Source organism: Acomys minous (genome assembly GCF_964271855.1).
Source record: "Acomys minous genome assembly, chromosome: 3".
NCBI lineage: Eukaryota > Metazoa > Chordata > Mammalia > Rodentia > Muridae > Acomys > Acomys minous.
In genome coordinates this window covers 134,550,585-134,574,015 of record NC_140485.1, presented here as the reverse complement: position 1 = coordinate 134,574,015, position 23,431 = coordinate 134,550,585, and the positions used below count along the sequence as shown (strand labels likewise).

Here is a 23,431-nt window from a genome sequence, read left to right as displayed (position 1 = left end):
CAGGGCTGCACAGTGCTGCAGATTCCATATGGCCTGTGTAAGACGCACATGTGCTCTGCGCCCTTCCCCCTCCAGAGAGCAAGCTGGGAGAAATGATGTTAAGGCAGACACGGTGGGACTTGGTCCCAGATCCGCGCCGCAATATGTTCACATGCTATGTCCATGCTTCGCAGCACAAGGGACCATTCATTTGAAAAGCCATGTGAACGTGCCTCGTGACACAGTTAAAACCTCCCGGATCCTCAAACCATGGCTCCAAATGCTCTGAAATGTAAAACTTCATAGGCAAGGCTCTCAAAAGGTTCCCGGATGACCTGTGGCATTTGCAAGAGCACGGGTGACCTCGGATGACCGAAGACCCCAGATCCAGCTGTCACCCTGGAACAATGAGCACCAGAAAACCATGAGACTTAGGGAAGGTCTCCCTCCCCGCCACACACACACACACACACACACACACACACACACACACACACACACCAGGTAGCTCTGTGGAAAGCAGGAAGAGGAACTACAGAAGACCAACCATTGGCTCTGTGAGAGAACTGATTCCCCTCGCCTCCCTCCTCCAAAGTGAATCCAAACTCACACTGTCCCTTCCTGTAGCCAGTGATTCCAATACGTCAGCTCATCCAAATGCTACAATGGGAGATTTTAAAAAAACGAACGGGAAGGGAGTGTGTTTGAGGAGAATTTACAATAGCACTAGAGATGGGATTCTAGATCGGTTCTGTAAAGCTAACTTTATACCTGTAACAGATTCATGAATTAACTGGGTCTGGTCAGTGGTTCATTGATGCTTTTTAATCTCAGTTCACCCAGATGTCTCTTCCAAAGGCTTCTTTCCAACCAGAAGCTCAAAAGAGGAGCGGGGTGGGAGTTGGAGTCAAAATATGATAAGGCACATCTTCCCTTCCTTTTGGCTTAGCAAACTCTCACACTAAAAACAGGATGGGAAAAAAAATGCAGCTGTGGAGCCAGGTGACATGGTCACACCTGTCCTCCCAGCATGCAGTAGGCTGAGGAAGGAGGACCATAAGGTCAATGACACCTGGGCTACAGGGAGAGGTCAAAGCCATGCAGTACACCCTGTTAACAACAACAAAACCAACAATAATAATAACAATAAAAACCAGCCTAGCCTAGGTGTGCAGAAATATAATTTGAACAGCTTGGCAGGCTAAGGCAAAAAATAATAAATAAATAAATAAATAAATAAAAATAAAAAAATCCCAAATTCAAGGCCAGTCCAGGCTACACAGAGAGTCCAAGGGCACCCTGTCCTTTTAATGACTCCTCTCAAAAAATAAAAGGCCGTAAAGAGACAAGTGATGGAGCTCAAAGGCACAGTATTTGTCTTAGCATTCACAATGCAGCAGTCTCTACTCCTAGTGCCACCCCTCCCCCACAGTAGCCCTGAAGGGAGGGGGTTCTGCACTATGGGGGTGTCACAGAGAGAAACCAGACTAGAAAAACAATGTTTACAAGAACCTGGCCTCCAGGAAAGAGCACTGCTTTGAAATCGCGGGCTCTGCTCAAACGCTTTATGGTTCTTATTAAGCGCCCCCTCTTTTCTGTCTACAAAGAAAACCTCGGAGTATCAGCCTAGATATATTTACAACACTCCCCTTGGAGGATGCCCAAGGTCTACATTTGGTTTTAAAAGATGGTTCTTCCTACATGGCTGCTATCTCCGAAGGCCAAGACACACACTCAGAGAAGCCCAGCCTCTCGTTAACATTTTCCAAGCGTACAGTAGCTATGCGCCATTTGGCACCCACCACAATTCCTCCCAAAGCACCCAAAGGCTGCCAACTTCCCTGTGCAGTTACAAGAAGGATCTTTGAAAAAGCTTCTATTTGCAGAAGAATTCCACATTTACTGGGATGGCCATTAAAAGTTTACTGTCTCCCCACAGAGGGTTGACTGGTTTTTAGTGACTTGGCCTAATATCAAAATAGCGGCAATTAAATGGAATTGTGAGGGTCAGTTTAGGTATTAAAATATAGGGTTATCCCCCATGGAACTAAAATCATGCTTAGCACATGTTCAAGTTACACACCCCGCCCCGGAAAAACGGCTGTTAAGACACGCCTCTTGGGGGAAAAAGTAGGTCAACGTAACTCTCTGCTGTGTTCACAGAGATGACAAGATTCCCAACTGTCCAGGTTGCTTAACATTCAAGCCCCACACTCAGTGACTTCAATGGGAGACAAAGCTGAGAACCCACAAGAGTCACAAAATCAGTGTGTCTGCAAACGCTCAAACACTCTAGGAGCACAGCGCCTCTCCAGCTTGGGCTAAAGGAGAAAACTAATTCACGTACTAGAGGATGCCCTAGCCCTTTCCCAACCAGTGCTAATTCTAGAATTCCCATGTAGCCCTTAATGACAGGCTCACCTTAAAAACAGGACCATTTGATATCATTTCATGTGCCAGAAGGGTCGCCCATGACTAACAAGGCCTGCAGAGACAGTTTCTAACTTTGTTATCAGTGAGTGTACCTCTTCCCAAGGCTTGAGAAAAGGATATGTGCCTGCAATGGAAGCACTTGGGAGGATGGTGAGACCAGAGCAAGCCTGGACCACATGGCAAGAGCTGAAAGAAGTGACTAGGGAGAAGAAAGTGGACACAGAGGCAGGAAGAGGGAGGGGCAGGAGGGAGAACTAAGGGGGTGGGGGAGGGGAGGCACGGAGAACTGAAAAGAAACCAGCTGCTGATTTACAATGAAAGGACACATGTCCCAGTTGAGGACTTGTGTGCCTCATCTCAAGGCAAGCCGTTACCCAGTATGGAGTTGGTCACCTGTGAGTCACAGGGCAGCTGTAATATTTTCATGGATTTGCTGTTCCAACACAATTGTAAAAATGTTAAGGTTGTCATGGAGATCTCTGAGTACGTGGCTCCAAGTCCTACCAACCACACATTCTTACCATAGCTGCATCTGCAGTCATTGCATATGACCACTACGAAGAGGGATGCGGGGTGGGGCACGCAAACTTCCGAGAGCTACGTTGCTCATTATCATCCAGTGACCTCAGACGAGGCCTTTGCCTCCAAGAGCTCATCCTCCCATCTGCTGGGCAGCACCAAAAACCAGCCAGACCCTCAGCCCTCCCAGTAATTACTTAGGGTACCTGGAGAGGAGGGTTGGGGAGGGACCCAATGGGCAAAGTGTTTTCTTGTGCAAGCAAAAGGATTTGGGGCCAGTCCTTAGTACCCATGTAAGAAGTACAGTGGCAAGAAATACAGAGTTGTTGGGTTTTTTTTAAAGATTTATTTATTTATTTATTATGTATACAATGTTCTGCCTGCATGTGTGCTTACACTCCAGAAGAGGGCACCAGATCTCAACACCATGTGAGCCACTGTGGGTGCTGGAAATTGAACTCAGGACCTTTGAATGAGCAGCCACTGCTCTTAACCTCTAAGCCATCTCTCCAGCTCAGACTTTTTTTTTTTCCCTTGAGGCCAGCCTGGGCTACAAAACAGGACTGTGTCTCAAGAGACACACACACACACATACACACAATTTATTGCCTGCTGAACTAATTTGCCATCAATGTCTCACACATAAACAAAACAAAACAGCAACAACAACAACAAAACTTTAAGGGGCTGGAAAGAGGCCTCAGCAATGAGTAGCACTTGCTGCTCTTGCAGAGGACCTGGGTTCAGTTCCCAACACCTACATGGCAGCTCACAAACATCTGCAACTCCAGTTCCAGGAGATCTGGTGTTTTCTTCTGAACTCTGTAGAAAAAAAGACACGCATGTGGCACACTTACATATGTTCAGCCAAAACACTCATACACATATAATAATAATTCTCTTATTAAAATGATAGTATAGGGCCAAAGTGGTGGTTGATGGGTGTGAGCCTGACAATATGAACTCAATCCCAAAGTCACAGTGGAAAAGAGAGAAGACATGGAAAGATATCTGATGTCATATTTCTCTCTCTCTCTCTCTCTCTCTCTCTCTCTCTCTCTCTCTCTCTCTCTCATACACACACACACACACACACACACACACACACACACACACACGGGGGAGAGAAGGGAGAGAGAAAGAGAGAGAAGGAGAGAGGGAGACAGAGAAGGAAAAAGAAAGGGAAGAAGAAAGAGGGAGGGAGGGAGGGAGGGAGGAAGAGAGAGAGAGAGAGAGAGAGAGAGAGAGAGAGAGAGAGAGAGAGAGAGAACACAATAACAAAATAAATAAGAGACTGAGGAGATGGCTCCGTGGGTAAGAGCGCTGGCTGCACAAAAATCACAGTCCATATCCCAGACCCACATCATGGCTGCCCATGTGTCTATAAAGCCCAGTGCTGTGGGGGTGGAGACCAGAGAATTTGCTGGCCACTGGCCTCGCTCCAGGTTCAGCGAGGGACTCATGCCAGTAGAGAGTAATAGGACTCTGTGCTTTGCAGTACCTGTAGTGACTCATAAGTGGTCAGAGAGATGGGACTACATGACTGTTGACTGCTTATCTACAAATGGGATGTACAGTGTGTGTGTGTGTGTGTGTGTGTGTGTGTGTGTGTGTGTGTGTGTGTGCATATATGTGGATATGTGTGTGCTCATGTGCAGTGTATATGTGCACATGTTCATGTGTACTTACAATCACATAGAGGCCGGAAGCTGAAATCAAGTGAATTCCTTGTTTTTTGAGACAGGGTGTCATACTAAACCTGAAGTTTACTGATTTGGCAAAGCAGGCTGGACAGTGAGCCCCAGGGATCCCACTGTCTCCATGCACCCCAGCACTGGGATTAGAAACACAGGCCACCAGGCTCATCTTCTTACACAGACACTGGGGATTCAAACTCGGGTCCAGTCACTTGCACGGCAAGCACTTTACTGGCTGAGCCACCTCCCTGACCTTGAGGCAAGTCATTTAACTAGCCAGAAACAGCAAGCTTCCCTTCTGAAAGGTGGGTTGAATTAGACGATTGCTACAGTATCTGTTCGTCCAAACTCCGTGGAACACATGGGATCCATTGAAACTGTACAGCATCGTCATGATTTGGGACCACAGCCTTTCCTGTGTGCATCTGGGAACAAGACACATTCCGAGTATCACTGCTGTTTATAGTAAAGACACTCTGCGTTAACATCTGCTGTTCACAGGTAGCCGCAGCCTATAAATTGCATTTTACAGTTACTCCAAAATGTTCCGTGTGCTCTATAAATGTGTGGAGGGCTTCCTTTAGACAACGGGAAGTTACACAAGGCATTAGCTAATGCTGACAGTAGCATTTGTGTGCACCCACTCGTTGATTGATTTACTGAAAACTCCTTGTGTTGTTTCAACTGAGTATACTCCAAGTTTTAGTGAGTTTTCTAACTCATCTGATTTACCAGGCCACCAAACTTCAGACAGCTTTTCAAAAAACTACCACAATGCGATGACATCTCTCCTCCATACCTATCAAGACTCCAGCAATGTCAAATCTGTTTCCAGGCCCAGTGTCGCCGTACACTTACTAGACTGCCAATAACCAAACAGTGCATAGTGACATCTCTTTTAAAAAAATCCGAGACAGGGTCTCTCTGTGTAGCCTTGGCTGTCCTGACTCCCTTTGTAGACCAGGCTGGCCTCGAGCCATCTGACTGCCTCTGTCCCCCAAGTGCTGGGACTAAAGGCGTGTGCCACCACGCCGGGCTAATATAGGTAAATTTAAAACTCCAATTGCATGGGAAGCTGGAGACTGAGCAAACTCCCTCACACTGGAGTCCTTTACAAAACGGGTCTTCAGGGAAGAGATTTTAAAAAAAGAAAAGAAAACAGGCTTCACTTGCCTGGTTCCCAAAGAGGCCAACATTGTTTCTAAATGTCTCTCACTGTCAACACGTTGTATTAACACATAGATTCTCTTCTTTAGAGATCAGACATATTTCAATAAAAATAGCTTGGGGGCTGGGGGGGCTGGCGCAAGCCTTTAATCCCAGCACTTGGGAGGCAGAGGCAAGCAGATCTCTGTGAGTTCGAGGCCAGCCTTGTCTACAAAGGGAGTCCAGGACAGCCAAGGCTACACAGAGAGACCCTGCTCTCAAAAAAAAAAATAGTTTGGGGGAAATTTTTTTCTTTTAAACTCTAGATCAGCCATGGCATTAGCACTGTAGGCTGGTCTTTGCCTGCCCCACCTACTGCGGAACTGGTGTGGTAGCCTAAAATTCTACCACCCAGTTCCGAAAAATTAATTTACATGGTTGGGTCTTCATAATCCTGTACAAGCTATTCCACACAGATATCAGGAAAGAGATGGATGTGGGCTTTGCACCTCCACTCTCCCTCTCAAGGGGCATCCAGAAGACACAGCTCAGATCCATTTTTTCTTCCTTCCTTCCTTCCTTCATTGTTGTTGCTGTTGAGACAGTCTCCCTCTGTAGCCCTAGCTGACCTATATGTAACTCACTATAATCTGGCCTCAAGCTTTCCACTACCTCTCCTGTCTCCCCAAAATCCTGGAATTACAGGCATAGTCACTGCAGCCCGCAGACTCTAGGACTTCACCCTGGACCTCCTGAATTACATACACGCTGAAAAAGAGCTGGAGGAATTCACACCTGAGCAGGCTCTCAGAGGAAACCCATCAGATCTCCGGTTTGAAAACCCCAACAAGACTCATCTGATTTACGAAGGCTAGCGGCGTGCCAGGTATGGTGGAGCACGCCTTTAAGGCCAGCACTTGGGAGGCAGAGGCAGGAAGATCCCGACAAGTTCAGGGACAGGTAGGGCTGTAAAGAGACTTTGCCTCTCCCTCGCCCTACAAGGTTACTACGTTGCTACATTGTTCTGCATCCTAGCTGTCAATTCCTTTCTGGAAGCTTCTAGGTCTAGAAGAAATCCTCAATGTCTTTCTTTCCTGTGGCCTTGGCATGTATAGCATCCACACCCCACGATCACAGAGAATAATTTATTCTTCACATCTCATTACTTGTAACTGGTTTATAAGACACACACATAAACGCACACCTGACTTCACTTACTCAGGCTGGGTAATGGCTGTCTGCTCCCTAGACGCCCAAACAGCAGTGGACAGACTACACCACACTTCATACTCACGGCTCTCCCATGTAGAGAGATGTTTTCTTTTTGCTTTCTTACACTCCATGGATGCACAGAAACACTGATTTTTTTCTGTTTCAATTCTCCCTAAAAAATCATTTAAGTCACTGCAACTTCCTGCCCCACCAAAGCCACAAATTAAGAAATGAAAACCAAGGGCAGGAAAAAAAGGCTCTGTCAGTAAAGTGCCTGCTACACAAACAGATGCCCCCGAGCTCCACGTCCAGAATCCACGTTAAAACAAACGAACACAAAACAGAAACAACAGGTGTGCTGGCACATCCTGGTCACCAATAAAATCAGTAAGGCGATAAAGACATCTTATCTCCAAAAAACAAGGCAGAGTGAGTCTGAGGATGACATTTGAGGTTGAGCTCCAGTCACCACACACATGCACACATGCATACCCACAAACATATATGCAAGTCCACACATGGGCACATGATCTGAGATGGAAACCAAAGATCCAGGTTTCTCCACGGTAGGCTGCTCCACCTTATTACTTCTGATCACAAAGGACAAGGATGACTCAAACAGGCACTCACACATGCATGCATGCACGTGTATGCACCCACGCATGCATGCATGCATGCACGTGTATGCACCTACGCATCTACATAGCTTTTTTTCCCCCCGAGACAGGGTTTCTCTGGGTAGCCTTTACTGTCCTTGACTCACTTTGTAGACCAGCCTGCCTCTGCCTCCCAAGTGCTGGAATTAAAGGCCTGTGCCACCCTATATTTGGTTTGGTTTGGTTTTTCAAGACAGGCCTACATAGCTTTCAAACTGTTCATTTCAGCCTTTGTTTCCTATCAGAATGGATGACAGTAAAGGCACTGATAGAATTCATGCACTCCAAAACACTTAAAACAACAAACCACAGGACTGATCACTTCCGTGTAGTTCCTAAGGAACGAAACCCAAGGAGAAGGAGGAAAACATACGAACCACCCTGCACAGACAGCAGACCACTGCAGACAGATGAGTCCATTTCAAAAGAAACCTAAAGGTCATCAATGGTCCGATGACCATTCCAGATGAATTACAGGCTGAGGAAATCAATGCTACCTTTCTATAGCCACTATTTTTTTTACACTTTATATATTATACATTTTTATTAAAATATAATTACATGACGGGTGGTAGTGGCACACGTCTTTAATCCCAGCACTTGGGAGGCAGAGACAGGCAGATCGCTGTAAGTTCGAGGCCAGCCTGGTCTACCAAGCGAGTCCAGGACAGTCAAGGCTACACAGAGAGACCCTGCTTCGGAAAGAAAAACAAATATATATATTTACATTACTTTCCCCCTTTCCTTTCTTCCCTCCTGCCTCTTCCTAGTGGCCTCCCTCAAACCCTCCTATGTCCTATGTCCTCCCAGTTCTCAAGCTGCTAGCCTTTTTTCTTTATTGTTACATATTTATGTATGTGTAAATATACAAATACAACCTGCTGAGTCCATTTTTGTTGTCTGTGTGTTTCAAGATAGACCACGCTATTGGATGACCAACTAGGAAACTCATCTCAGAAAGGTTAATCATTCCTTTTCTAGTAGTCTTTAGTACCTGAATTATTGCTAAATTCTGGACTAGAGAAGTAGGGCCTGCCCAGAGGGAGGTAAGTATATTAATAATACTACCATCAATAACAGTCTTCTTTTTAAAAAGTAAATCCTGTATAACACGTAGCTATCTGCTCACATGATATTCCCAACAAGATGCATGTCCCACCAAGAATGTCAACAGACGTGTAGTTGCTGGTCAGTTTTTTTTGCCAACTTGGCACAAGCTAGCGTCACTTGGGAAGGGGGAACCTCAGCTGAGAAAAACGCCTCCATCAGACTTCCCTGTATGCATGTCTGTGCAGTGTATCATTGATTGATGTCTTCTGTGAGAGGACCCTGCCCAGTGTGGGCAGGTCCACTCCCAAGCAGGGGGCCCTGGCTTGTATATATATTAAAACAAACAAACAGGCTGAGCAAACCATGGAGAGCAAGCCAGTAAGCAGCACCCATCCGTGGCCTCTGCTCCAGTTCCTGCCTCCAAGCTCCTGCTTGACTACCTGCCCTGACTTCCCTTAAAGATGGATTGTGTGTGACAGGGAAATGTAAGCCAAACAGACCGTTTCCTCCCAAAGTAGGTTTTGGTGGAGGTGTTTTATCGCAGCAGTGGAAAACCAAACTGGGACATTGGTCAAGGAAAAGCGAATGTATAAATATAGCTTAGCAAAATTATTAAGATTTTCCAGAGTAGAAACTGAGAAGAGATGGATTGAAGGAAAAAAAAAAAAACTTTGGTTGCTGGTTCAGCAACATTCATTGGGCCTCAGTGAACTCACACAGTGGGTACCCACTCCAGAAGGTTCCAACACCACGTCTATTCATATTGACATCTTTTTTCTTTTTCTTTTAAAAACTTTTTATTAGTTCTTTGGAAGTTTCACATGACATATTTTTATAATATTTACCCTCTCTTTCCCAACTCTCTCAAGATCTGCCCCCATTTTACTGCCCATCCAACTCTGTGCCCTTTAAAGCAAACATCAAGTTTAATTTGTGTTGCCCAAACAGTCTTGGGTATGTGGCCATCCACTGCAGTGGGATGGACCTACCGGGGTCACACCCTTAAAGAGATCTGAGTTAGCCAGGCGTGGTGGCACATGCCTTTAATCCCAGAACTCCAGAGGCAAAGGTTGGAGGATCGCTGTGAGTTCAAGGCCAACCTGGCCTACAAAGAGTCCAAACAGCCAAGGCTATGCAGAGAAACACTGTCTCGCAAAACAAAAAAAAAACAAAAAAACAAACAAAAAAAAAACAAAGAAAAAAGAAAGAAAGAAAGAAAGAAAGAAAGAAAGAAAAGAAAAAGAAAAAGAAAAAAAAGAAACCTGATTGTCTCTCTGCTAGAAGCTAGCAATTGCCCTCAGCTGGGAGGGGGGAGGGGATATTCATATTACAGAAGTGGCCATCGACCAAAGCAATCTACTAATCCGGTGTAATCCTGCCATCGTGCTCACATCCTGACCTTTTTCAGAAGCCTTCCTCCTCGGTTTTCATCTGCATGTACAAACCCTCTTTTCTGTCTTTCTTTTTTTTTTTTTTTTCATTTTTGATTATGCGTCTGTGTGTGTGTTTGTGTACAATGACCACGGAGCTCTGAAGAAGAGTTGGATCCCCTGCAGCTGCAGTTGTGAGCCCCGGGGCATGGATGCTGGGAACCACAGAAAGGTCCTCTACAAGAGCAGCAAGTGCTTTTAACGTACCTCTTTTCTTGTTTCGTTGTTTGGTTGGTTTGGGTTTGGATTTGGATTTGGATTTTCGAGACGTGGTTTCTCTGTGTTGCCCTGGCTGTCCTGGAACTCCCTTTGTAGACTAGACCGGCCTTGAACTCCTCCTGGCTCTGCCTCCAGAGCCCTGGGATTAAAGACACGCACCACCAGCACACCCAGCTTGCACACCCTCTTTTCAAAGCCTATGATTTTAAAGTTTCAGTGACCAGGGATGTGAGGAGACCCATGTGACTAGCTCTGCCAGTGAACCAACATAGGAATTAGCTGGAAGAGAAAAATCAATGACAAGAATCTTAATACTCCAGAGTCAGAAAATACTAGAGTCTCTCAAGAGCTGTGCTGTTCTCTCCCTCTGGAAGAAAAGGCCCTTAAATGTTAAAATGAGTTGCCAAATGAGCAAAACAAAACAAAACAACAACAACAAAAATTCTATTCTAGTCTACAATCTAGATGATTGATGCCCAATATAAGAACCCTGGTACTGCTCAACAGTTCAAAAAAATGAGTTACTCTTCATTTTAGTGTCAATATTTTACTACTGGAAAGGCCCATTTAAAGAGTCAAAGATTTGGGAAACAGTTCAGGAAATGGCTCAATGGGTGAAGGGCTTGCCACACAAGCACAAAGATCTGAGTTCAATTTCCTGGACACACGTTGAAGAAAAAAGAGGGGGCTACACATAGCCACACCTCCAGGTGACTCTATAATGTTAGCGCTAGGGAGGCAGAGATAAGAGGACCTGTGGGGTATAGTGACCAGTCTAGTTGAATTGGCAAGTTGCAGGTTCAATGAGAGGCCATGCATTAAAAATAAACAAATAAATAAAAAATAGCAGAGGTGGCAAGATGGCTCAGAGGTTAAGAGCCTTGAGGGCTCTTCCAGAGGACCTGGGTTCAATTCCCTGCATCCACATGGCAGTTCACAACTGTCTGTAACTCCAAGAACCCACACCAGGTATATATACAGGCAAAACACCAATGAACATACACACACACATACACACACACACACACACACACACACGCAATTATATTTTTTAAGAAGTAGAGAGCAATTAAGGGAGACATCCAACATCAGCCTCTGCCATCCATATGCATGTGTATATATGTACACCTTACCAAACATGTAAACAACACATACATACAGGTACATGTAAAATTTCTTAGAGTTCATATCTGACAAAGGCTCTATGGACCTCTGTTGAGACAGTATCATGTCAAGATACCCTCAAGAAGAATTTCAACCAACACCACACAAACTTACACCACTGTTTTGCCAGCGTTTTCAAAAGTACTGGACCAACTGGAAAGGACATACCAGTAAAATAAGTGAAATAGTCCCTATGTGATGAGAAGTTACCTACAACGAAACAGCACAGGGCACCACAGCGACGGACCCAAACCACACAAAGGCAAAGTGCCCAAGATGCTCACAGGGAGGCCTCTCCTTAAACTCCATGGCCTTCTAGAGAGAACCAGAAAGGGCGAGAAAGACCACAAGCCAATGAAAGAGAAGCGTTGACAGTAAAGGGAAAGAAAGGAAGAAATTATACTATTGCCTTGTTTCTTGCATGTTTGCATTTGCTTTGTTTTTATGTGAGACAAGGAAGACCTTCAAGTCTCCATCCTCCTGTCTCCGCCTCTTGACTTCAGAGATCACAGGTGTGTATCATCAGACCTGGCCTTGTGATCAAACCCAGGGCTTTGCGCAGGCTAGGCAAGCACTCTCCAGTGGAGTCGCATCTCCAGGCCCCTGGACTCCCATTACAGCAGGCTCAAGTCTAAGCAGCTAATGTCAATCAGCATCCACTTCTCAGTTCTCAAAACAGTGTTCTGGGAGGAAGCCACCACTGTCATCCTCCACTTCGAGGAAATCCCACAGCATGAAATGCTAAACAGGAGCAAAAGTCTGAACTTTAAAAAGTGACACGAGGGGCTGGAGAGATGGCTCGGCGGTTAAGAGCACTGGCTGCTCTTCCAGAGGACCCATGTTCAATTCCTAGAACCCACATGGCAGCTCACAACTGTCTGTAACTCCTGCTCCACAGTTTCTGACTCCCTCACATATGCAGGCAAAACACCAATGTAATAAAATAAAAATTAATACATTTTAAATATATTTTATTAATTTATTCATATTACATCTCAATTGTTATCCCATCCCTTGTATCCTCCCATTTCTCCCTCCCTCCCATTTTCTCCTTACTCCCCTCCCCTATGACTGTGACTGAGGGAGACCTCCTCCCCCTGTATATGCTCATAGGGTATCAACTCATCCCTCTGCTTTTTTTTTAAAAGATTTATTTATTGATTGTTTATGAATGCCTTATCTGCAGAAGAGAGCATCAGATCTCATTATATATGGTTGTGAGCCACCACGTGGTTGCTGGGAATTGAACTCAGGACCTCTGGAAGAGGAGGCAACGCTCTTAACCACTGAGCCATCTCTCTGGCCCTCATTCTGCTTTAAAGTTATCTGGAATCCTTAACTTTCACCACTTTAAGGAATGATGAGTGGATTTCTTAGCCCTTTTCACAAACTGCTGATGAAAGAACCTTCAGAAATCTCCTTCCACGTGATTAGTAACGGTAACTCTTCAACTACTCTGTCCAAATGACCCATTCAGAAATCCAAGCCCTGACTGAAAAGAAACCAGTAACCCAACACCAGGAGAACACGACACTGCAGACCAGATTCTACCACCTCATCTACAGACCTCATAGACAGCAAGCAAGCCAATTCCTAGTAAGATGGGGAGCAAAGAGAGGGAGCTGGCCAGTGCCCGGGCCCATGAGACTCAAGGTATGTGGAATCTGCTGTCCCTGGCCTCATCTGTGGCCGGGCACTTTCTAGTCATCCTTCTGTGATAATGCAAAGTCCAACTTTCAGATTTTAGGCGGCTTTTTACTGATTTGCTTACTACAATGGACACACTTGATAGATAATTTCATAAGGGTGTGAACCTGGGAGCTAGTCCTCTGATCCGTGCCATTCTGTGTGACTAGCGGAGATGAACAACCCAGATGTCTTTTTTTTTTCCCCCTGCCAGATTTCATTCTCCCTGCCCTCTCTCTCTAAGTCCATTTCACCTCTACAGTTCTGGCCTTGTCTGTCCTCAGACCCCTCTTGCTACCTCCTTGGTCGCCCTGATGGAAATGACCTGGCAGTCTTGCCTCTCCAAACACACTGCAGTTTCCAAAAGGACTAGTCAGTGTACAAATCTGACCTCTCAGTCTTCCCCAGGTGTCATCACTGGCTTTGGCATTGCTTCCTGTTGATCGCTATTGAAACCGGAAGTTCTCTCGTACACAGCATTCAGTGCATTCAATCCCTGTTCAGTGCCAAAGGAGAACTGTGTGTACTGTGTTTCTCCCCAGACCGCAAAGCCTCCTTTTCTTTATTCAGAGGGACAAATGTGATAAGAAATACTCAGAACGCCTTACAATAGTGTCTCATAGTTATTGCTGCAGCTTCTCTGATTTTTGTCCCAATGTTTGTAAAGTTCTTACACACACACATACACACACACACACACACACACACACACACACACACATGCGCACGAGCTCCTGTGAAGCTTCTAGCAACTGAAATTTCTGAGACGACACTAAAGGAAGGGCTAAGGCTCTGAGACAGGAGCCCACAGGACCCGGCTACCTCCCGCATGCCTCTCTGTCATGACGTGTGACTCCCTTCCGGAAAATAATATGGAATGGAATAAAAAGAAGTCTTCCTATGGCCAGGCCAGCGTTTTCTAACGCAGGAGACTGATATCCATCGCATCCCTGTGTATCCTGTGCCTTTTATTACACTTCAGGAATATGTGCACAAAGGCCAAATTCCATCCACTGCAGAGGACTGTAGCTTGCTTCATATCCTGCACCTGCTTTAAAGGAGCAAGTTGTCACCCCATTCATACATGCGCTCCTCCATTCAAAAGACAGCTATCAGCAGCTGACATCTGGTGCTGGCCATGGTCCTTGTCCTGCCATCTGAAGAGTAGTCTATTCTTTCAAAATGTCCTTGATAAGTCAATGACAGAAAATGGAGTGTATCTGCTCTTCTTACAGGGACTTGAATAGACAGAGCAACAGACCAGAAACCAGGAAAGCTGAAAGCTCACCAGGGCTGTGCCCACTCCAGGAACTTAACATGGACAAGTTCCTGCCACTCAGTGTCTTTATCCAAGAAATGAAAGAATGGTACATATTATCTTTAATTTTTTTTTCAATGTGAAGAATCTCACAAGATACAGGATTCCATTTAGCCAGGCAGCCACAGTGACGTCTACCACATATATACTGCAAACCACAGCTTCACACATTTGGTTTTTGGTTTTGTTGGTTTTTCGAGACAGGATTTTTTGTGTAGTCTTGGCTGTCCTTGACTGGCTTTGTAGACCAGGCTGGCCTTGAACTCACAGCGATTGGCCTGTCTCTGCCTCTGCCTCCCGAGTGCTGGGATTAAAGGTGTGCACCACCACGCCCAGCTCACTTCACACATTGTTAAGACAATCCCTGTCTTTATTTTTCTTTGTTTTTTGTTGTTTGTTTGCTTGCTTTTTGTTGTAGACCAGGCTGGCCTCGAACTCACTATTGATTCACCTGCATCTGCCACCCAAGTGCTGGGATTAAAGGCGTGCGCCACCACACCCAGCATCTCTTTTTGTTTTTTTGTTTTTGTTTTTCAGACAGGGTTTTTCTGTGTAACCCTGGCTGTCCTGGACTAGCTCTGTACACCAGGCTGGCCTTGAACTCACAGAGATCTACCTGCCTCTGCCTCCCAAGTGCTGAAGTTAAAGGCATATATCACCATGCCTGGCACAAATTGATGTTTTAACTATAAATCTGAAACGTTCATGAGAATCCTACAGCAAATTGCCCACATATCAAAGCTGAATTTATATATGCAGATTATGATGCTAAAGGGCCAGGCAGGATAACTCTCTTTACTTCTGTGGAGCACCACGGTGAGGTGACTTAAATTCTTCCATACAGAATATGCCTTAGTATTACTTATTGGCACATATTTACAGACGCTAAATCCGTCACAGCCTAACTTCCAAGTCTTTCACCAAAATCTCTCCTCAGATCATGATTAGACATGAAAACTTTGGTGCCTGAAAAGTGGTTGGCTGAGTACAGTCACATGATCCAAGGCTGCTACCTACCCATGGACCCATCCCTGACATCAGGGACATATCTCTTAGCGCCGCTTGGACAAACAGACATAAAAGCTGAACGCACACTTCTGTATACTTAGAGACAAAAAGAAAATCTGTCCCCAAAAGCTTCTTTGTGGAGCTTATTAGATTTATGCCTTTCTTTGCTCACTTATCCAGAGACCTTTCATGGTCTCCGATGACCTGTGGTGGATACAGAAGTGGGGCGGGGCTTGCTCAGTGACCCTCTTGTGAACTACTCGTACCTTTGAGTGGTTCACAAGAGGAGTCTTCCCCCGGTGTGAAAGTGCACCAGGGACGTGGCAAATTGAGTGTGAATTGACTTTAGACTCTGCTTGCCTGTTGGTCAGGTCAAACTTGTACACTGAACAAAACACAAAGGATTGTGTGAGGCTGACATGGCAAAATATGCAAATTTACACTGTGTCCTGGTACAGGCACTGACACCAAGAGGAGGCACACTTCAGCTCTGCCAGGAATCATGAGGAATCAAGCATCCGGGAGAAGATATTTGACTGACACATGACTGGATGTGTGAGTAATCAACAGACGGAGGAGGGAGTGAGAACGGTGTAAACAGAATGTCAGGCCCTGGAGATGTCAAGCTGCATGTGACGTGTCTGGAGCAGACAGTACCCCTGCACTCCTAAGATCGAGGGAGGGGGAGAAGGAAGCACAGGCTGGCAGGGCCTCATCACCAAGCATCTGGCATGGTCTGGGGCGTTGCTTTGTGGTTTGGGCTTGTTGCTGCCTCTTTTTGCTTTGAGACAGGCTCTCGCTCCGTAGCGCTGGATAATCTTGAACTCACAGGATCTTACCTGCCTCCACTGCCACCCAAGTGCCTGGAGCTAGAATTAAAGGCCACCATGTCGTTCCTAATAGCGGTTTTGAGGTTTTGTTTTGTTTTAAGATTTATTTATTTTATGTCTATGAGTGCACTGCCTTTATGCACACCAGAAGAGGACACCAGATCACATTACAGATGGTTGTGAGCCACCGTGTGGTTGCTGGGAATTGAACTCAGGACCTCCAGAACAGCAGACAGTGCTCTTAACCTCTGAGCCACCTCTCCAGCTCCCCTAATGGTGTTTTGAGGCTTGGCTTTGCTATGCAGCCCAGGCAGCATCCTCCTGCCTCAGCTTCCTAAGTACTGCAACTACTACAGATCTACTACAGGACTGCCCTGCCATGCTCCACCTCCTGTATCTTCTATGGGCTGTTAGACATGGAAGCCTGGACCCTGTGGGAGTTTGCTTGGCTACTATAAATGACAAACTCTTCTTTAGATATACCCCACCATTGTTTTTTTGGTTTTTGTTTTGTTTTGTTTTTTGGTTTTTTTGTTTTGTTTTACACCCATCAGAAAAGACCTTTGCCACCCTAAAGCAGGTTTTACTTTCCTTTCAACTGAGCAGAGGGGAATTCAATGATATAAAAATGTGGTTTTAAAGTTTATCTTAGTATTAGATGTTTTTTTAAAAGACATTTACTTTTTAAGCTGTGTGTGTGTGTGTGTGTGTGTGTGTGTGTGTGTGTGTGTGTGTGTTGGAGGAGATCAGGAAGAGCTAGAGTTACAAACATTTGTGAACTGCCTGATTACGTTCTGGGAATCGAACTTGGGTCCTCTCTGAAAGAACAAGATATATTCTTAACCATTGGGCCATCTCTCCACCACACACTGCGCGCGCGCGCGTGCGCGTGCACACACACACACACACACACACACACACACACACACACACACACTTTTTGTTGTTATTGTTGTTGGTTTTGAGACAAGATCTCAGTATGAAGCCATGGACGGCCTTGAACTCAGAGATCTGCTGGGATTAAACCTGTGCTGCACCACCACGCCCAGCTAAAACTACAACTTCAAGCATTAAAAAAAAATGTAAAGACTATTAGGAAGTAATTGAAAGGGCACACGTGCGCTTGACTTGTATTGGCTACGCAAACGTAAGAGGAGCAGGTGGCACTCTTTACACCCAACGCGTGATCTGCACCTGTAAGAAACGTTAAGACATTCCAAAACAACTCTTAGAAACAGTCTGTTTTCAACCTTGATTTGGAGACGTCAGGTGTTATCTTTTAAATGAGGACCACAGCAGCATTTGAGAAATAGAAGCTAGAAGGAGTGAATTGCCCCAGAAGAGAACCTCGGACCTTGGCACCCGGAGCGTACACTTGTAGCACACCGAGGCTGCCTGGGAATTGTCACCTAGCGGCCTCTGCTCCAGCAGCTGCGGAGAACAGCAGGAAAACCTCTCCTGAATGGAATTATCTTCGCTATCAAGGAGCTTCCCCCACCCATAATATAAAGTTACCCTGTTTTCCTTTCTTTCTTTCTTTCTTTTTTTTAAGTAAGAGAGCCGTGGAAGCAGCGCGTCCATATTAAGTTTCCGGTCTCGGGAGATAAAAACCCCTCGCGCAATCCTATTCGCTACATTTTGCTGCTGGAAGAATGGGCCCTTTTCTTCCTGAACTGTTTGTGGTAAATACGATCCATCAGGGACACAATGTTGTCGGCTTTCACAGAAACTTGGCTCCGCGGTCTGTGGGGAGCCGCACGGGTCTGGGTGGTCGCAGGGCAGCCCATCCTCGGTCCCCCTCCTGGATGGCCAAGCCCGGGATGCTCACCTACTCCCCTGGGCGCAAGGAGTTGGGCACAGATAGGGATGGACGGCGCCGCCACCTCCAAACCTGGATGGCACAGTTGAACCCTAATTGTATCCGCGCCACGCGTGGGGCGGGGCAAGGATCTCACTTCGTAGTCTTCTGGAAAGGAATCGCGCCCAGAGCCAGGCTGGACAAGAGAGAACGCAAAGGCGCTGTGGGCTGCCACCCTCCAGGAGCAAAGTGTCCCCGCCGCGCCCCTGATCGCCTCCACAGCTGGCCACGAAGAGAGACGAGGCTGCCCCACTGATGGAAGCCGTAGGTGTGTTGCACGGCGCCCCGCTGCAGGGTACCGGGTGTCCCACGCGAGACGCCCCGGCCGCAGAGTGGCGCTCTCGCCAGCGTCCCCGCCTAAGGCGCCCTTACCTCGGTCCGAGTCCCAGCACAGAGGAACTGTCGAGCCTCGCTCTGCGCCCCTGAGCAAGGCCCCGTGGGGAGACAGGGCACACTCCGGGAAGTTTCCTCCCGTCACTTTGTTCTCAGCTCGCTGAGCTGCGGAAGGTCAAGGCTGCCCCAGCTCCGCACAGCTCCAAGGAGGCCAGAGCCGCGGCCACACCTTTCTACGCGTTGCTCGGGCCGCCCTGCCCCGCCCCGCCCCGCCCCTGACACGCCCATGACACGACACGCCCCGCAGAGACACGCCTCCAGCCTCCCCATCCACGACACGCCCCCAGGCCCGGACCCTTAAGCCTGCTGGACTGACTCCATGGACACATTACTTCTCCAGTAACCAAAACAACTCTCGGAGTCCGTGAGCCAGCCAGTCGCTATGGCCCAGACCGCAATATGCGAAGCGGGCGCGATCCTGCCCCTTCCCCCGAGAGCACAGGACTCCGCGTAAACCGAGGCCACCCATCTTCTTTCCCTCCGAGAGCTGCTGGGTGTGATAGCTGAAAGGCGTAGGGCAGTGTTGAGTTGGGCCACCCAGAGTCCTGCAGGGCTAATTAGGCAAACCTGAATGTGCCAGTGAGCCCACGTGAGGGTAATGTGCCTGGCATTCTGGGACCACCTTCCTCTCCTGTGAGGGAAGAGGGAAGAGGCGCCGATGTGGCCGGCGGGGCGGGGCGGGGCGGGGAGACTATTTCCCTGGGGAAAAATCTACTTACTCCTTGTGTCACCATAGACAAACCAAAGCAGGATTCAAAGTCCAACTTGGGCAACCAAGGAGTTTATTGGGCTTATTTATAGAGCAGGAGGGTGAGTGTGGGTGCCCCCCAAAGCAGCCACACCCTAATGTGGACTACTCATAGCTGCATATAAAGAATCCCTCTCTGCTAACCTTCCATCGTCTATATAATCTGGCCTCTCTGAAGACAGAGACCATTCACCATTACCGGCGGCTGGATGGTGCTGGTGGGAGCAGCTGGACTTTCGAGTGATGGTCCAAAGACCACCCACTGTATCTGTGAAGGAACGTCAAGAGTCAACAAGGCCTGATCTCGGGGGTCATAGCAGCTCTGATACTGTTAGACTGGGGGCAGAGCAGTCTACATCTGTGTGTTCCTATGCCCCGCCCCCAAGATAATAGAGGTACCAATTCAAGAGCAGTTGTGGAGGATCTTCATAGCAAATGGATATGGAATTAAATGGGAAGGCGTGTGTGTGTGTGTGTGTGTGTGTGTGTGTGTGTGTGTGTGTGTGTGTGTAGAGATGGCTCAGTGGTTAAAGAACACTGTTCTTGCAGAGAGCCAGGTTTCCATTCCCAGCAACCACATGACAGGTCACAACTATTTATAACTCCAGGTCTAGGGACCCAACTCCCTTCTCTGAACCCCAGAGTGCTATTTTTAAATTAATCAAAAGGGCCTAATAATTGTTTATTATCAGGCCTATAATTATTATTACTTCAGTATGCCCGGCTAGCAATCAATCAATACTTTGACACTTGCTATATTTTAAAATAGCCTTAGTTAACCTGGGACAGGGCAGACATTAATCCCCTCAACTACTTCCCATACTGGGGCAGGTATAGGATACCTGCCCTAAGCCCATGCCATGTGTTTCTAGTCATTTCTATCAAGCTACCTCCCATGCATAATCCCAAATACTTGCTAATGTTCTTCATCTGGGCCAAATCTCCATCCACACCCGCCATGTGCTTCTCTTCCATCTAATCCACGATAGCCTTCTTCTCCCTCCTCGGGTCTTTTTCTTCTCGTTTTCCCAGGAATTTCTCCGTCTCTCTAAGCCCTGGAACCTTAGCCACACCTATCTCCTTTGCCCTGCCAAGGTGCGACGCCTTTTATTAATTAGCATCAAAATACACCAGACCACCTACCCCCCCAACATCAGAGGGCACCAGGCATGTGTAAAGGCAAAACAGTCATACACATAAAAATAAATTTTAAAAAATTAAATGTGAATGGAATTGAGGAGAGAGCCAGATGACCCCACATGAAGGAGAGAAGAAAGTAGCCATGTTAACCTGAGGTCTACAATCATAATGAGTTCTGTTATCTCACCATGTATATGTAACACACACACACACACACACACATATATATATATTATATATGTATATATATATATATATATGATTATGAAAGTAATGTATAATGTATTTGTTTGTTGTACAAACTTAGAAAAGTACCTACAACTCAAAAGTTCCACTCCCCCAGTGCTTTCTAACAGGCAGTTGTGCTTTTCTTGTTGCCATGACAAAATAAATGACAAGAAGCAGTTTAAGATAGGATGGATTTACTTGGGGTCATAGTTTGAAGGGGTAGCCCATCATGCCTGAGAGGGCACGGTGAACCTCTTCATGGCTTAGCAGCATGAGCAGGAAGTCGTCTTGCCACGTCTCAGTGAGCCAGAAAGCAGAGAGATCCAGAAATGATAGCCATCTTCCAGCTTTCTCCTTTTTCCAGTTTGTTCAGCCTTGGGCCCCTTATCAGTGGGATGGTGCCTCCACGATCAAGGTGGGTCTTCCCGCCTCAGTTTGCCTCTGTGGAAACACATTCACGGACATACCCAGAAGTGGATCTTCTAGAAGATTCTAAATCTAGCCACACTAAGAGTGAGGATTGACTATCCTACCAATCCTATGCATAGCAACCAGGGCCCAATAAAGAAAGAAAAGCCATAGTGAAATTTAAATTAATACAAAGAAATGTTAGCCACAACGAGACTCTCGTCATGAGGGGGGGAAAAACCTAGAAAAAAATAGAGCTAGCAGATGCCAGGACTCTGCAGCAGATGACATAGTGCCCTCAGAATTCTAAGGCTAAAGAGGGACCAGAGGCTATCCTCTTGGGACAGTCACATCTGAGCTGAGTTCTGAAGGACTGACTGACTGAGAAATGGATCTGTCCAGACAGAGGACCCTGAGGGTCTGCGGTGTCGGGGAAATAGCTAGGACACTCTGAAGGGAGGGTCAGTTCAGAGTGACAGGAGATAAAGACAGAGAAGCATACAAAAGCCAGCCGCGCCTGGGCATCCAGTGATGTGAAGAACTCGGGACACTGAACCATCAACCAAAAGACAGCCCTGCAAAAGGGCTTCAGTCGGCTGTCAGCTGTAGGGCAGAGTCTACCTGGGAGACTATCGGGAAACTAAGCCACTCTGGTGCTCAGGACAGAAATGAACTTGGGTACTTGGGAATGACAGGCGTGTAGAATTTGTGTCTAGCCATCCCCTGGCTCCTAGGCCCTAGATAGACACCGTGGAGTGACGAGAAATGGAAAAGGTGAAGGCAGGTTGGCAAAGAGTGCTGGGAAAGGGGCCACAGAGGAGAGAGGAGCAGCAAGTTCAAGTGATGCGCAGTCATCTCTACCATCGGCTCATCAGCCCGCCCGTACAACAAAACCAAGACCGTCCGCTCTCGGGGATAACTGTACATCCAGACAGAAGGACAGCATGAAGGTTTTAAAAAGACTACCCCACTCTCCTGACCACTCCTTCGAGATTCACAGCCATCAAGGTACCCAAGCCACACCGTAGTGCGACCTTTGCTAAAAGTTAAAGGAGATAGGCTCTCACCCCCACCTCACCCCACATCTCTTACAGGCTTAACTTACACAGGTCCTAGGGGGGAGGAGTGGAAGCCAATGTGCGCTCTTATCCCCAGTAACTCAGAGCAGTTCCCAACACACAGGATGTGCCAAGAAATATTTGTGGAACAAATTCTGTTCCTATAACCTGTCCGAGCCAAGGTCAAGCACGATGGTTCACATCTATAATTCAAGTGCTCGGAGCCTGAGACAGATGATTGAGAGTCAGAAGCCAGCCTGGGCTACGTTAGCAAAATTCTGTGGAGAAGAAGAGGGGGTGGAGAAGAGGAAACAGAGGGGGGGCAATGGATTTTATTTATCTGTTTGTTTATTTTTGAGTGCTTTCTATTGCTCTTCAGTATTTTGCTGGAGTTTCTGATCAGAGGCTACAGAGCAATTGCATCAACAATTAAATTATCCCCTGAACTCCAACACAAAGAGTTTCCTTAAAACACTTTTTTCCTCTCTTTTGGAAGGTTGGGTGTAAACACTTTGCCTCAGCATGAACATTGACAATACATAAAGGATGGGATACACACACACACACACACACACACACACACACACACACACAGAGGCACGCACACACTTTGTAGAGGTGGAGAACAACTCCAGAAAATCCGCTGGTCTCCGCACACCCTAAATCAATCAATCAATCATCGTTTTAAAGTGCTTTTCCCTTATTTGATGCCAAGACACTCACAGGCAAGCATGTGGCCTCCCTTTCAGGACCCCAGGATCTAGGAAGTGGGCAACGGCTCTGCTGACTCCAGTTCAGCCATCTGCCGGGCACAGCTGGGCAGCTCTGCCAATGCATCGAGCTGATTCTGCAGAAACTGAGATTTCTGGAGGGCGGCCGCTCCTTTCTCATGATCAGTGGCCAATTGCAAATGGGCCTCTCCTGGCTCCTCGGGAGCCTGGAGGGGTCACCTGACTGAGTTTCCTGTCCCTGCAAGAAAGAAAGATAGTAGCTTAAATGGAGTCCCAAAGTAGATGATTTTAGCCCCAAGTCTTTCCTGCCTTCCTTTGCCTTCAGACTACTTGTCTGTATATGTATGTTAGGTAGTATGGCCAGATGTTTGTGAATTCGTGCATGGCAAAGGGTTCTCTTCTCTTTCTCTGGGACTCACTTTAGCTGTTTCCCTTCCAGCTGACGAGGCACCAGAATCTCACTTATACATCCCTCATAGGCTACTGAAAACAACAAAAGCACCTTGTGGTATCACCATCC

General features: G+C 46.7%; 2 protein-coding genes across 3 annotated transcripts in view; both read right to left on the bottom strand.

Annotated features, from left to right (window-relative positions):
• The window catches only part of TIAM2 (TIAM Rac1 associated GEF 2), a 208,716-nt gene extending 189,932 nt beyond the window's left edge, over positions 1 to 18,784 (bottom strand). The window contains exon 1 of the mRNA XM_084774508.1: positions 18,578 to 18,784. The gene's annotated coding sequence lies outside the window, so the exon portion shown is untranslated. The remainder of the gene's footprint in view (positions 1 to 18,577) is intronic.
• Positions 18,785 to 20,910: 2,126 nt separating this feature from the next.
• SCAF8 (SR-related CTD associated factor 8) overlaps positions 20,911 to 23,431 on the bottom strand; it is a 189,112-nt gene continuing 186,591 nt past the window's right edge. Inside the window, exon 23 of one of the 2 annotated variants that reach the window (XR_014778138.1) lies at positions 20,911 to 21,155. The gene's annotated coding sequence lies outside the window, so the exon portion shown is untranslated. Of the gene's footprint in view, positions 21,156 to 23,131; positions 23,150 to 23,431 lie in introns of those variants that run through there. The other variant, XR_014778139.1, reaches the window with a different exon arrangement.